We start from the raw sequence: 15,224 nt of genomic DNA, 5'->3' as shown, positions 1-15,224 counted from the left end.
GACTTACAAATTGGTGCATTCACCTTATGATATCCAGTGGAACAACCACTTTACAATAGTGCATCTAACTCTTTTAAGGGGGGGGGGGGGGTTAGAAGGATTACTTTATCCTATCCTAGGTATTCCTTAAAGAGGTGGGGTTTCAGGTGTCTCCGGAAGGTGGTGATTGACTCCGCTGACCTGGCGTCGTAAGGGAGTTTGTTCCACCATTGGGGTGCCAGAGCAGCGAACAGTTTTGACTGGGCTGAGCGGGAACTGTACTTCCTCAGAGGTAGGGAGGCGAGCAGGCCAGAGGTGGATGAACGCAGTGCCCTTGTTTGGGTGTAGGGCCTGATCAGAGCCTGAAGGTACGGAGGTGCCGTTCCCCTCACAGCTCCGTAGGCAAGCACCATGGTCTTGTAGCGGATGCGAGCTTCAACTGGAAGCCAGTGGAGAGAGCGGAGGAGCGGGGTGACGTGAGAGAACTTGGGAAAGTTGAACACCAGACGGGCTGCGGCGTTCTGGATGAGTTGTAGGGGTTTAATGGCACAGGCAGGGAGCCCAGCCAACAGCGAGTTGCAGTAATCCAGACGGGAGATGACAAGTGCCTGGATTAGGACCTGCGCCGCTTCCTGCGTGAGGCAGGGTCGTACTCTGCGAATGTTGTAGAGCATGAACCTACAGGAACGGGTCACCGCCTTGATGTTAGTTGAGAACGACAGGGTGTTGTCCAGGATCACGCCAAGGTTCTTAGCACTCTGGGAGGAGGACACAATGGAGTTGTCAACCGTGATGGCGAGATCATGAAACGGGCAGTCCTTCCCCGGGAGGAAGAGCAGCTCCGTCTTGCCGAGGTTCAGCTTGAGGTGGTGATCCGTCATCCACACTGATATGTCTGCCAGACATGCAGAGATGCGATTCACCACCTGGTTATCAGAGGGGGGAAAGGAGAAGATTAATTGTGTGTCGTCTGCATAGCAATGATAGGAGAGACCATGTGAGGATATGACAGAGCCAAGTGACTTGGTGTATAGCGAGAATAGGAGAGGGCCTAGAACAGAGCCCTGGGGGACACCAGTGGTGAGAGCACGTGGTGCGGAGACAGATTCTCGCCACGCCACCTGGTAGGAGCGACCTGTCAGGTAGGACGCAATCCAAGCGTGGGCCGCGCCGGAGATGCCCAGCTCGGAGAGGGTGGAGAGGAGGATCTGATGGTTCACAGTATCAAAGGCAGCCGATAGGTCTAGAAGGATGAGAGCAGAGGAGAGAGAGTTAGCTTTAGCAGTGCGGAGCGCCTCCGTGACACAGAGAAGAGCAGTCTCAGTTGAATGACTAGTCTTGAAACCTGACTGATTTGGATCAAGAAGGTCATTCTGAGAGAGATAGCAGGAGAGCTGGCCAAGGACGGCACGTTCAAGAGTTTTGGAGAGAAAAGAAAGAAGGGATACTGGTCTGTAGTTGTTGACATCGGAGGGATCGAGTGTAGGTTTTTTCAGAAGGGGTGCAACTCTCGCTCTCTTGAAGACGGAAGGGACGTAGCCAGCGGTCAGGGATGAGTTGATGAGCGAGGTGAGGTAAGGGAGAAGGTCTCCGGAAATGGTCTGGAGAAGAGAGGAGGGGATAGGGTCAAGCGGGCAGGTTGTTGGGCGGCCGGCCGTCACAAGACGCGAGATTTCATCTGGAGAGAGAGGGGAGAAAGAGGTCAGAGCACAGGGTAGGGCAGTGTGAGCAGAACCAGCGGTGTCGTTTGACTTAGCAAACGAGGATCGGATGTCGTCGACCTTCTTTTCAAAATGGTTGACGAAGTCATCAGCAGAGAGGGAGGAGGGGGGAGGAGGGGGAGGAGGATTCAGGAGGGAGGAGAAGGTGGCAAAGAGCTTCCTAGGGTTAGAGGCAGATGCTTGGAATTTAGAGTGGTAGAAATTGGCTTTAGCAGCAGAGACAGAAGAGGAGAATGTAGAGAGGAGGGAGTGAAAGGATGCCAGGTCCGCAGGGAGGCGAGTTTTCCTCCATTTCCGCTCGGCTGCCCGGAGCCCTGTTCTGTGAGCTCGCAATGAGTCGTCGAGCCACGGAGCAGGAGGGGAGGACCGAGCCGGCCTGGAGGATAGGGGACATAGAGAGTCAAAGGATGCAGAAAGGGAGGAGAGGAGGGTTGAGGAGGCAGAATCAGGAGATAGGTTGGAGAAGGTTTGAGCAGAGGGAAGAGATGATAGGATGGAAGAAGAGAGAGTAGCGGGGGAGAGAGAGCGAAGGTTGGGACGGCGCGATACCATCCGAGTAGGGGCAGTGTGGGAAGTGTTGGATGAGAGCGAGAGGGAAAAGGATACAAGGTAGTGGTCGGAGACTTGGAGGGGAGTTGCAATGAGATTAGTGGAAGAACAGCATCTAGTAAAGATGAGGTCAAGCGTATTGCCTGCCTTGTGAGTAGGGGGGGAAGGTGACAGGGTGAGGTCAAAAGAGGAGAGGAGTGGAAAGAAGGAGGCAGAGAGGAATGAGTCAAAGGTAGACGTGGGGAGGTTAAAGTCACCCAGAACTGTGAGAGGTGAGCCATCCTCAGGAAAGGAACTTATCAGGGCGTCAAGCTCTTGATTATTTGCAACGCAGGACAAGCTAGTTAACTTAGTAATATCATCAACCATGTGTAGTTAACTAGTGATTATGTGAAGATTGATTGTTTTTTATAAGGTAAGTTTAATGCTAGCTAGCAACTTACCTTGGCTCCTTGCTGCACTCGTGTAACAGGTGGTCAGCCTGCCACGCAGTTTCCTCGTGGATTGCAATATAATCGGCCATAATCGGCGTCCAAAAAGGCCAATTACCGATTGTTATGAAAACTTGTTGTTATGATATCGTCCCTAATCAATCGGCCATGACGATTAATCAGTCGAACTCTAGTCTGTACATAGTCAATGACTTTATACATTTAGAGTCAGTCACAGTGGTCAGGTATTCTGACATTGTATACTCTGTTTAGGGCCATAGAACATTCCAATGTGCTCTGTTTTTTGGTTGATTCTTTTCAGTATGTCAATTAGTTATCTTTTTGATTTCTCATAATTGGGTTGCGTCTAAATGTGTTTCTGTCCTGAGGCTCTGGCTGTCTGAGGGGACTCTTCTCGAGGTTCATCTCTGTAGGTGAGGGCTTTGTGGTGGAATGTGTGGGCATCACTTCCTTTTAGGTGGTTGTAGAATTGAACAGCTCTTTTCTGGATGTTGATAACTAGCGGGTATAGTCCTAAATCCTATTTTAGCAGAATTCTGCATGCAGAGTCTCAATTGGGTGTTTGTTCCATTTCGTGTCCCACTTTTCTCTCTCGCTCTCGCTCTCTCTCTCTCTGGCTATGTGTATTTCTTGTTATGTTATTAGGATGACAAGAAATGGTAGGATCAGCCATTGGCAGCACAGATAATCCTCCTGTTGTGCAGGCCACCTGCCAGCTACTCTGATGCTCAAACTGATTGAATAATTCTGTCATATGAATGGGCCTGTGTTGCTAGTAGACGTTATGATCAACTCAGCTACTCTTTCATCCACAAAGTCTTTAGAAGGAGTGAGGAGGCAGACCAATATTTGTTATGAAGACAATTTGTGCCAGTATGTAGATGTTGTGTGTTGATGCAAATGAGACACCTCAAGGCCCCATCACGTGCAGCAGGAATCTCATTATTAGGGGATTTTTCATGTAAGGAATTAATTAACCTCCCACCACATTAATTCAAGAATGCTGTCAGCCTTTAATGAAACCAGGGCTTATTTCAGTGTTATTTTGTTTTAATGAAGGAATAAAATGGGAAATTCTTTATTTGATTACTCATCAATATAATTTAGCCAAACAGTAACCATAAAATTGTACAGTATAATAGTCCACATTCCTTGTTGACCTTCCGTTTGAATATTATGCTAATTTAACCACAAGTTACACAAAGAAACATTGGCATCATTTATGTCATATTTTGAAAAAAACAGGACATTTCTTTATCAAATGTTCCTTTTGAGAGCATGACTAGGCCTATTTCTCAAAATAAGTGTACTTCATCAAGCCTGTCCTATGGCACACTTCTCTTGCCAGTTCATGCACTTGACATTTGTGCTACTAGGATGGGATATTTGAAGGTGTCTCCGTGCATGCGTTCCATGCCTGTTAAATTGATGAAACCCAGTGGTGCGCAAAACGCTCGTGTTTCAGCAAGCAGGTGGCAGCGGTACTCTGTCCTGTAACCCTTTGTCCAGCCGTGCCTACTGTAATGTCAACCCAAGTTACCTGTCCGTCTGCTGGCTGTTGCATTGTCCTCGGTCAAATTACACACTGGGCACAGATGTCAGTTCATTGTCTAGTTTTGATTTACATTTGGTTGAGTTGTCAACTAATGTGAATTCAACTTGAAATCAACAACCAAAAAATCTCCACGTCATTGGATTTGGGTTAAAAGTTGGGTGAAGAAAACACTAAATGTTGATTAATTTTACGTTGATACATTTTTGCATATTAACTACAACCTAAAACCTCTTACCTTGGAATATTGAGCTTTTAGAGCTTTTTGGTATAAACTCCACTCGCCGTGTTTGGAGGAAGAAGAAGGATGAGTACAATCCCAAGAACACCATCCCAACCGTGAAGCATGGAGGTGGAAACATCATTCTTTGGGGATGCTTTTCTGCAAAGGGGACAGGACGACTGCACCGTATTTATAGGGAGGATGGATGGGGCCATGTATCGCGTGATCTTGGCCAACAACCTCCTTCCCTCAGTAAGAGCATTGAAGATGGGTCGTGGCTGGGTCTTCCAGCATGACAACGACCCGAAACACACACCCAGGGCAACTAAGGAGTGGCTCCGTAAGAAGCATCTCAAGGTCCTGGAGTGGCCTAGCCAGTCTCCAGACCTGAACCCAATAGAAAATCTTTGGAGGGAGCTGAAAGTCCGTATTGCCCAGCGACAGCCCCGAAACCTGAAGGATCTGGAGAAGGTCTGTATGGAGGAGTGGGCCAAAATCCCTGCTGCAGTGTGTGCAAACCTGGTCAAGAACTACAGGAAACATATGATCTCTGTAATTGCAAACAAAGGTTTATGTACCAAATATTCAGTTCTGCTTTTCTGATGTATCAAATCCTTATGTCGTGCAATAAAATGCAAATGAATTACTTAAAAATCATACAATGTGATTTTCTGGATTTTTGTTTTAGATTCCGTCTCTCACAGTTGAAGTGTACCTTTGATAAAAATTACAGACCTCTACATGCTTTGTAAGTAGGAAAACCTGCAAAATCGGCAGTGTATCAAATACTTGTTCTCCCCACTGTACACACGCAGTTAGGAAAGCCAAAGACAATTCCTCCTTTGGCCACCTTTCCTTCTAGTTCTCTGCTGCCAATGACTGGAACGATTTGCAAAAATCACTGAAGCTGGAGACCCATATCTCCCTCAGTAACTTTAAGCACCAGCTGTCAGAGCAGCTCACAGATCACTGCAACTGTACATAGCCCATCTGTAAATAGCCCATCCAACTACCTCATCCCCATACTGTTATTATTTATTTTGCTCCTTTGCACCCCTGTATCTCTACTTGCACACTGATTTTCTGCACTTCTATCACTCCAGTGTTTAATTGCTAAATTGTAATTATTTTGCCACTATGGCCTATATTGTCTTACCTCCCTTATCTTACCTCATTTGCACACACTGTATATATACTTTTTTTCTCTATTGTGTTATTGACTGTATGTTTGTTTATTCCATGTGTAACTCTGTGTTGTTGTTTGTGTCGCTCTGCTTTGCTTTATCTTGGCCAGGTTGCAGTTGTAAATGAGAACTTGTTCTCAACTAGCCTACCTGGTTAAATAAAGTTGAAATAAATAAAATAAAAGGCTTACCATAACAAAAAGGACATTTCAGCTTTTCATTTTTAATACATTTTTAATAAATTTCAATAAATTTCAACAATATTCAACTTTGGTATTGTGTGTAGGCCAGTGATACAAAATCTCAATTTAATCAATTTTAAATTCAGGCTGAAACACAACAAAATGTGGAAAAAGTCAAGGGGTGTCAATACTTTCTGAAGGCACTGTAGGCCTAGACACTGTAAGAAGTAACAATGTTTCTGTCTAATGAAGGATGCTTCTGTAGCTAGTAGCTTCCTCTCAGGCCCAGCATTAAGCAGAGGGAGAGAGGAAGAGAGAGAGGGAGGGAGGGATAGGGAGGTGTCTCTATGGTGGCCTTTCTCAATAGCAAGGCTATGCTCACTGAGTTTGTACATAGTCAAAGCTTTCCTTAAGTTTGGGTCAGTTACAGTGGTCAGGTATTCTGCCACTGTGTACTCTCTGTTTAGGGCCAAATAGCATTCTAGTTTGCTCTGTTTTTTAGTTAATTCTTTCCAATGTGTCAATGAATTATCTTTTTGTTTTCTCATGATTTGGTTGGGTCTAATTGTGTTGCTGTCCTGGGGCTCTGTGGGGTGTGTTTGTGAACAGAGCCCCAGGACCAGCTTGCTTAGGGGACTCTTCTCCGGGTTCATCACTCTGTAGGCGATGGCTTTGTTATGTAAGGTTTGGAAATCGGTTCCTTTTAGGTGGTTGTAGAATTAAACGGATCTTTTCTGGATTTTGATCATTAGCGAGTATCTGCCTAATTCTGCTCTGCATGCAATATTTGGTGTTCTACATTGTACGAGGAGGATATTTTTGCAGAATTCTGCATGCAGTCTCAATTTGGTGTTTGTCCCATTTTTTGTGAGTTCTTGGTTGGTGAGCGGACCCCAGACCTCACAACCATGAAGGGCAATGGGTTAAATAACTGATTCAATTATTTTTAACCAGATCCTAATTGGTATGTCGAATTTTATGTTCCTTTTGATGGCATAGAATGCCCTTCTTGCCTTGTCTCTCAGATCGTTCACAGCTTTGTGGATGTTACCTGTGGCGCTGATGTTTAGGCCAAGGTATGTATAGTTTTTTGTGTGCTCTAGGGCAACGGTGTCTAGATGGAATTTGTATTTGTGGTTCTGGCGACTGGACCTTTTTTGGAACACCATTATTTTGGTCTTACTGAGTTTTACTGTCAGGGCCCAGGTCTGGCAGAATCTGTGCAGAAGATCTCTCTCTCTGTCTCTCTCTCTCATTCAATTCAAAAGACTTTATTGGCATGGGAAACATAAGTTTACATTGTCGAAGCAAATTAAATAGACAATGAACAAAAGGGAAATTAACAAGGGAAACATTAGTAAACATTACACTCACAAAAGTTTTTAAAGAATATAGATTTTTTTTTTTATCTCGCTCTCTCTCTCTCTCACTCTCTTTATATATCTATCTCTCTCTGTGTGTTACTAATGGTCATGGAAAGGAGGGAGGTGTGGAGGAGTGTTATCCAGCTGCTGGGGTTCAAACGCTTGGCGCCCCGTGGCGCTGCATGCCGCATGGAAGTTACCTAGCTAGTGTACGCTCTGGAATATCCAGGCACTGAGACACTACTCATTTTTAGGACACCCAAGAAAAAGGAACATGTTGGCCTGATTAGGGCTGTTACGGTGACCGTATTACCGCCACACCGGCGGTTACGAGTCATGACCACAGTCAAATTCCACGTGACCATTTAGTCACGGTAACACGGTTCTCCAAAACTGAGCTCTGATGCTGCTGATGGTCATTAGGAGCCTACCAAACTTGCTATGTGCCTGGTACTCAGCACTCTATTGTCCCTCTACTGAGGATAATAGCAGACGATATTGCCACTCCTATTTGCCACATCTTCAATTTAAGCCTACTAGAGAGTGTGTGCCCTCAGGTCTGGAGGGAAGCTAAAGTCATTCCGCTACCCAAGAATAGTAAAGCCCTTTTTACTGGCTCAAATAGTCAACCAATCAGCCTGTTACCAACCGTAAGTAAACTTCTGGGAAAAATGGTGTTTGACCAGATGCAATGCTATTTTACAGTAAACAAATTGACAACAGAATTTCAGGATGCTTATAGGGAAGGCCACTCAACAAGCACAGCACATACCAAATGACTGATGACTGGCTGATAAATTGATGATAAAATGATTGTGGGGGCTGTCTTGTTAGACTTCAGTGCAAATTTTGACATTATTGATCATAGTCTACTGCTGGAAAAACATATGTGTTATGGCTTTACACCCCCTGCTATAATGTGGATAAGGAGTTACTTGTCTAACAGAACACGGAGGGTGTTCTTTAATGGAAGCCTATAAAATATAATCCAGTTAGAATCAGGAATTCCCCAGGGTAGCTGTTTAGGCCCCTTGCTTTTTTCAATTTTTACTAACGACACTGACTGAGTGAAGCCAGAGTTTCTATGTATGCGGATGACTCAACACTATACACGTCAGCTACTACAGCAACTGAAATGACTGCAACACTCAACAAAGAGCTGCAGTTAGTTTCAGAGTGGGTGGCAAGGAATAAGTTAGCCCTAAATATTTCTAAAACTAAAAGCATTGTATTTGGAACAAAACACTCACTAAACCCTAAACCTCAACTACATCTTCTAATAAATAATGTGGAAATTGAGCAAGTTGAGATGACTAACACTAGATTAGACTAACCCTAGATTGTAAACTGTCATGGTCAAAACATATTGATGCAATAGTAGCTAAGATGCGGAGAAGTCTGTCTATAATTAAGCGATGCTCTGCCTTCTTAACAGCACTATCAACAAGGCAGGTCCTACAGGCCCTAGTTTTGTCACATCTTGACTACTGTTCGGTCATGTGGTCAGGTGCCACAAAAAATGACTTTTTTTGCAATTGGCTCAGAACAGGGCGGCATGGCTGGCCCTTGGATATACTCAGAGAGCTAATATTAATAATATGCATGTCAATCTCTCCTGGCTGAAAGTGGAGGAGAGATTGACTTCCTCACTACCTTTATTTATGAGAGGTATTGACATGTTGAATGCACTGAGCTCTCTGTCTAAACTACTGGCACACAGCTCGGACACTCATGCATACCCCACAAGAGGTCTCTTCACAGTCCCCAAGTCCAGAACAGACTATGGGAGGCACACAGTACTACATAGAGCCATGACTACATGGAACTCTATTCCAAATCAAGTAACTGACGCAAAGCAGTAACATTTGATTTAAGAAACAGATAAAATAACACCTTATGGAACAGCAACACAAACACATGCATGCACACACACACACACACACACACACACACACACACACACACACACACACACACACACACACACACACACACACACACACACACACACACACACACACACACACACACACACACACACACACACATGGATTTAGTTATGTAGATATGTGGTAGTGGTGGAGTAGGGTCCTGAGGGCACACAGTGTGTTGTAAAATCTGAGAAAGTATTGTAATGTTTTAAAATTGTATAAACTACTTTAATTTTGCTGGACCCCAGGAAGAGTAAAGCAGCAGCTAATGGGGATCCATAATAATTACAAATACAAATAATCACTCTGACGTCAATGGAAATGCAATCGAAAATCACAAAACGTCATGAGAGCATATGAGCTCATGTTGCGCAACATTTCTATAGGCTATGCAAGTTAACAGAGTTTTGATGGCCTCTATTAAAAGAGGAGGATCCCATCGCCTTTCTAGAGGCTAGGCCTACTATATTTATTTCTCAACTTTCCTAATATTAAGCACATTGCTTCACTTTACAACAGGAGTATAGGCTACCTGGCTGGCATGAAAATGAACCATGGGAAAAGCGTCCTCCATTCGCTATTTAAGTGCATAGGTGCATGACAATTCTTTTGTAAAAAAAAAATTCAGGGAGGGGGTACTGTCACGTATACTCCCTCTCAGGCGCTCGAGGTTGTCAGGCCGCTCATTTTTATGCACACCTGTCACCATCGTCACGCGCATCAGCACCTCATCAGACTCACCTGGACTCAATCACCGGCCTGATTACCTTCTCTATATATGTCACTCCCTTTTGGTTCTTTCCCTCGGCGTTATTGACTCTGTTTGTGTTTGATGTCTGTACGCTACTTGTGTATCTTGTTTTCTTCTATGTTCATTTATTTATTAAATACACTCCCTGTACTTCCTCCCCAACTCCCAGCGTACATGTTACAGAACCAAAGGATAGCATTTAGCATGTTTTCCTCTTACTGTCTAGATCTAACATTGACTGAATGGGAGCAATGAAGGAAAACAAAGATCCTAAAGAGCACCTTGATTGAGTTCAAGTTCATCTCCACAAACAAAGTTCAGATGCATCATAGCCAGTCTAGATGTCTGAGCAGCTGTGGTTCTTTGGCTGGATCTCTCACTGGTTCTCGGTAGTTTGGGTTGTATTTTTTTATTTTTTTATTTCACCTTTATTTAACCAGGTAGGCAAATTGAGAACACGTTCTCATTTACAATTGCGACCTGGCCAAGATAAAGCAAAGCAGTTCGATACATACAACAACACATGGAGTAGAACAAACATACAGTCAATAATACAGTGAAAAAATAAGTCTATATACAATGTGAGCAAGTGAGGTGAGATAAGGGAGGTGAAGGCAAACAAAATATATATAAAAATAAATAAAAATATAAAAAGGCCATGGTGGCGAAGTAAATACAATATAGCAAGTAAAAAAAACACTGGAATGGTTGGTTTGCAGTGGAAGAAAGTGCAAAGTAGAGATAGAAATAATGGGGTGCAAAGGAGCAAAAATAAATAAATTAATACAGTAGGTAAAGAGGTAGTTGTTTGGGCTAAATTATAGATAGGCTATGTACAGGTGCAGTAATCTATGAGCTGCTCTGACAGCTGGTGCTTAAAGCTAGTGAGGGAGATAAGCGTTTCCAATTTCAGAGATTTTTGTAGTTCGTTCCAGTCATTGGCAGCAGAGAACTGGAATGAGAGGCGGCCAAAGGAACAGAGAGATATACCTGCTGGAGCGCGTGCTACAGGTAGGTGCTGCTATGGTGACCAGCGAGCTGAGATAAGGGGGGACTTTACCTAGCAGGGTCTTGTAGATGACCTGGAGCCAGTGGGTTTGGCGACGAGTATGAAGCGAGGGCCAGCCAACGAGAGTGTACAGGTCGCAGTGGTGGGTAGTGTAAGGGGCTTTGGTGACAAAACGGATGGCACTGTGATAGACTGCATCCAATTTATTGAGTAGGGTATTGGAGGCTATTTTGTAAATGACATCACCGAAGTCGAGGATTGGTAGGATGGTCAGTTTTACAAGGGTATGTTTGGCAGCATGAGTGAAGGATGCTTTGTTGCGGAATAGGAAGCCAATTCTAGATTTAACTTTGGATTGGAAATGTTTGATGTGAGTCTGGAAGGAGAGTTTACAGTCTAACCAGACACCTAGGTATTTGTAGTTGTCCACATATTCTAAATCAAAGCCGTCTAGAGTAGTGATGTTGGACAGGCGGGCAGGTGCAGGCAGCGATCGGTTGAAGAGCATGCATTTAGTTTTATTTGTATTTAAGAGCAATTGGAGGCCACGGAAGGAGAGTTGTATGGCATTGAAGCTCGCCTGGAGGGTTGTTAACACAGTGTCAAAAGAAGGGCCAGAAGTATACAGAATAGTGTCGTCTGCGTAGAGGTGGATCAGAGACTCACCAGCAGCAAGAGCGACATCATTGATGTATACAGAGAAGAGAGTCGGTCCAAGAATTGAACCCTGTGGCACCCCCATAGAGACTGCCAGAGGCCCGGACAACAGACCCTCCGATTTGACACACTGAACTCGATCAGAGAAGTAATTGGTGAACCAGGCGAGGCAATCATTAGAGAAACCAAGGCTGTCGAGTCTGCCGATGAGGATGTGGTGATTGACAGAGTCAAAAGCCTTGGCCAGGTCAATGAATACGGCTGCACAGTATTGTTTCCTATCGATGGCGGTTAAGATATCGTTTATGACCTTGAGCGTGGCTGAGGTGCACCCATGACCAGCTCTGAAACCAGATTGCATAGCGGAGAAGGTATGGTGCGATTCGAAATGGTCGGTAATCTGTTTGTTAACTTGGCTTTCGAAGACCTTAGAAAGGCAGGGTAGGATAGATATAGGTCTGTAGCTGTTTGGGTCAAGAGTGTCCCCCCCTTTGAAGAGGGGGATAACCGCAGCTGCTTTCCAATCTTTGGGAATCTCAGACGACACGAAAGAGAGGTTGAAAAGGCTAGTAATAGGGGTGGCAACAATTTCAGCAGATAGTTTTAGAAAGAAAGGGTCCAAATTATCTAGCCCGGCTGATTTGTAAGGGTCCAGATTTTGCAGCTCTTTCAGAACATCAGCTGACTGTATTTGGGAGAAAGAGAAATGGGGAAGGCTTGGGCGAGTTGCTGTGGGGGGTGCAGTGCTGTTGACCGGGGTAGGGGTAGCCAGGTGGAAAGCATGACCAGTCGTAGAAAAATGCTTATTGAAATTCTCAATTATAGTGGATTTGTCGGTGGTGACAGTGTTTCCTATCTTCAGTGCAGTTGGAAGCTGGGAGGAGGTGTTCTTATTCTCCATGGACTTTACAGTGTCCCAGAACTTTTTTGAGTTTGTGTTGCAGGAAGCAAATTTCTGCTTGAAAAAGCTAGCCTTGGCTCTTCTAACTGCCTGTGTATATTGGTTCCTAGCTTCCCTGAAAAGTTGCATATCACGGGGGCTGTTCGATGCTAATGCAGAACGCCATAGGATGTGTTTCTGTTGGTTAAGGGCAGTCAGGTCAGGAGAGAACCAAGGGCTATATCTGTTCCTGGTTCTAAATTTCTTGAATGGGGCATGCTTATTATGATGATGATGCGTGTGTTTATGAGTTTTCCTCTGTCTTTCTTTTGTATAAATAGATGTCATCTGGTACTGTGGTTGTTTTGATGTGTAGAGAGCTCGTACAGAGAGCAGTGACATGGCAGGCAGTTGCTGAGTCACTCCGTATGATGAGTCTGGTTGTGGCTTGTGCTGCTAGCGATGCCTAGTCAGGGTCTGAACTCTGAAGTCCCTCTAATGTACTCTCAGTCACACAGACAGTGTAAAACATTTACAGTAGCACGGCATACTGAAGCCCATAGCCCGATCAAGCTCACTTCACTGCTTTAACACCCAACAGAATAGATGAAGATTCCTGTTATGTTTACATTAGATACGCCTACGTTACAGAAGAATTACAGAAAGTCGGACCCTTTTTCTAACGTACTTTGCTTTCTTTATTGCGTCTTCTCCCGAGTCCTCTCAAATGAAACTGTGGACAACTCAGCGTTTCTCTGTCTCTCCCATAAAGTCAATACGATCTCTTGCGAATGAGCTACACTTTCTGAAAGGGGATATTTGAAGTGGATTTCAGCCGGGTTTACCACAGACAGTTCCAGAATATCTACCATCTCACAGTCTTCACAGAGCCAGGCAGTCACCATGCTGCTCGAAGGACGCGTTACCTGCACAGGAGGTTGGTGGTACCTTAATTGGGAGAACAGGCTCGTGGTAATAGCTGGAGCGGTTGAGTGGAATGATATCAAATACATCAAACACATGGTTTCCAGGTGCTTGATGCCGTTCCATTCCGCTCCGTTACGGATATTATTATGAGCCGTTCTCCCCTCAGCAGCTTCCTGTTGGTTACCTGCCATGAGTTCACCTCAGTGTAAACAAAACCTGATACTCACACACTCACAGTATTCCTCCAGAAGGTTCATGTTGACAATCTACTTTCTTCAAGATACCATCTCAGTTACCATTAGGAGACCACCTCAACTCAGCTGTCTGATCTGCCTAGTAGTGTGTGATGACATACAGTACACCTCTCGTCTGATTGCAGGGTAATACAGCTTTCTGGTTCTCAAAGTTCCCTGATTCAACAGCACAAGCCTCTGTTTGGACTTTAAGCGCGATTCTAATGGAAACTGTATAGAACACGTTTTAGAATATAAACTAGGCAAATTGATACAGCTCTTTGGAACCCGATTTGAAGGTCCACTACTATGAATTATTCAAAGTGTTGTAGCGTGGCACCCATGGCTTCCCGGCAGCTCACACACACATCCTGCCCCGGAAACACACACACACGCACGTGTACACACAAAACACACGTCACACACACGTGTATTAGACTGTGACTTGTGTAATCATGGCAGTTCCCAATTAAATCATGCATGATGCTTAAGTTACGCAAGAAGCAAATGACTGAATAAAGGCCGTTGGCACTCTCTAGCACTCTCTAGTCTGGCAAGTTAGTCAGAAACATACTCACTGCATCAGCGAAGACGTATTGTCCATTACAGCACTTCCGTGCCCAACCAAACCCCACTCTAAAAAATTACTAGAATTAGTCCTGGTAGGTTTGTGATGGCTTTTGAATAAAATATACAATTGCTTTTGATGAGGGAGAATAGGGACATACGAAGGTCAAGCACCAGAAAATGTTATGTAACTAGGTAGTTGTTCCTACTAGTGTGCTTCAGTACGTAGCTCACTTTGGACCCTTAAACTAGAATGACCTGAGGTTGTTATTCTGGAACATATGGTCGCCATATGTCCTCATCCACACACAACATTAATTAGGCCTAACAAACTAAATGTATTATCATACACACAAAGGAAATGATAGTACAGCATCACAAAATGTTCACTGTGAGATAGCCTAACCCGTTTATTCACTGCTGTTCCATGAGGGTTCTGCCGATAACTTTTTGTTGTCATTGTTGTGTGCATCCAGTCACACTGGACTGTAACAGTGTTTTGTGGATCTGAATAGATTTTTCCCTTTTACAGCCACTTTGGCAAATGGTACTGCATTAGCTACACTAGTGATTAGCCTGATGCCTAAGGCACTGTAGTGATTTTGTAGAAGTGCACAAACACAATGTCGCAGCCTATAAGTGGTATTGTACGTTTTATGTAACGTTGTTGGTTGGAATCTTTTTGCACATAGACCGGCCTACTCAAATTAGGTTATCAGGCTTAAGTTAATGTTTTAGTGTGGATTTCATTACTTTTATTACATTACAGTTGCTAGTTAGTTACCGGTCTAAAATTATAGGAAAAAGTCCTAATCAGTGATGTAACTTTTGGATTACTTAAACTCAGTAACATAATCAGATTACTTTTTGATTACTTTCCCCTTAAGAGGCATTAGAAGAAGACAAAAAGGATCCATCAAACACATTTGGTTTGTCATCATAGTGGTCTCTGACTTGTGGTCAGACTCGTTCAGGTGAAACAAACTTAAACTTGCACCTTTTTTCCGATGCTGAATTGAATGTCACTGAGAAAACAGAAAGGCGTCATAATGTATTTTTTTCT

General features: G+C 44.1%; 1 protein-coding gene across 3 annotated transcripts in view; it reads left to right on the top strand.

The window, feature by feature from the left end:
- The window catches only part of LOC129866834 (UPF0606 protein KIAA1549-like), a 97,059-nt gene that overhangs the window by 36,404 nt on the left and 45,431 nt on the right, over positions 1-15,224 (top strand). The gene's annotated exons all lie outside the window — the stretch shown is intronic.

The sequence above is a fragment of the Salvelinus fontinalis genome, chromosome 12 (assembly GCF_029448725.1).
Source record: "Salvelinus fontinalis isolate EN_2023a chromosome 12, ASM2944872v1, whole genome shotgun sequence".
NCBI lineage: Eukaryota > Metazoa > Chordata > Actinopteri > Salmoniformes > Salmonidae > Salvelinus > Salvelinus fontinalis.
The sequence above is the reverse complement of the archived record's forward strand: the minus strand, read 5'-3'. Positions and strand labels throughout refer to the sequence as shown.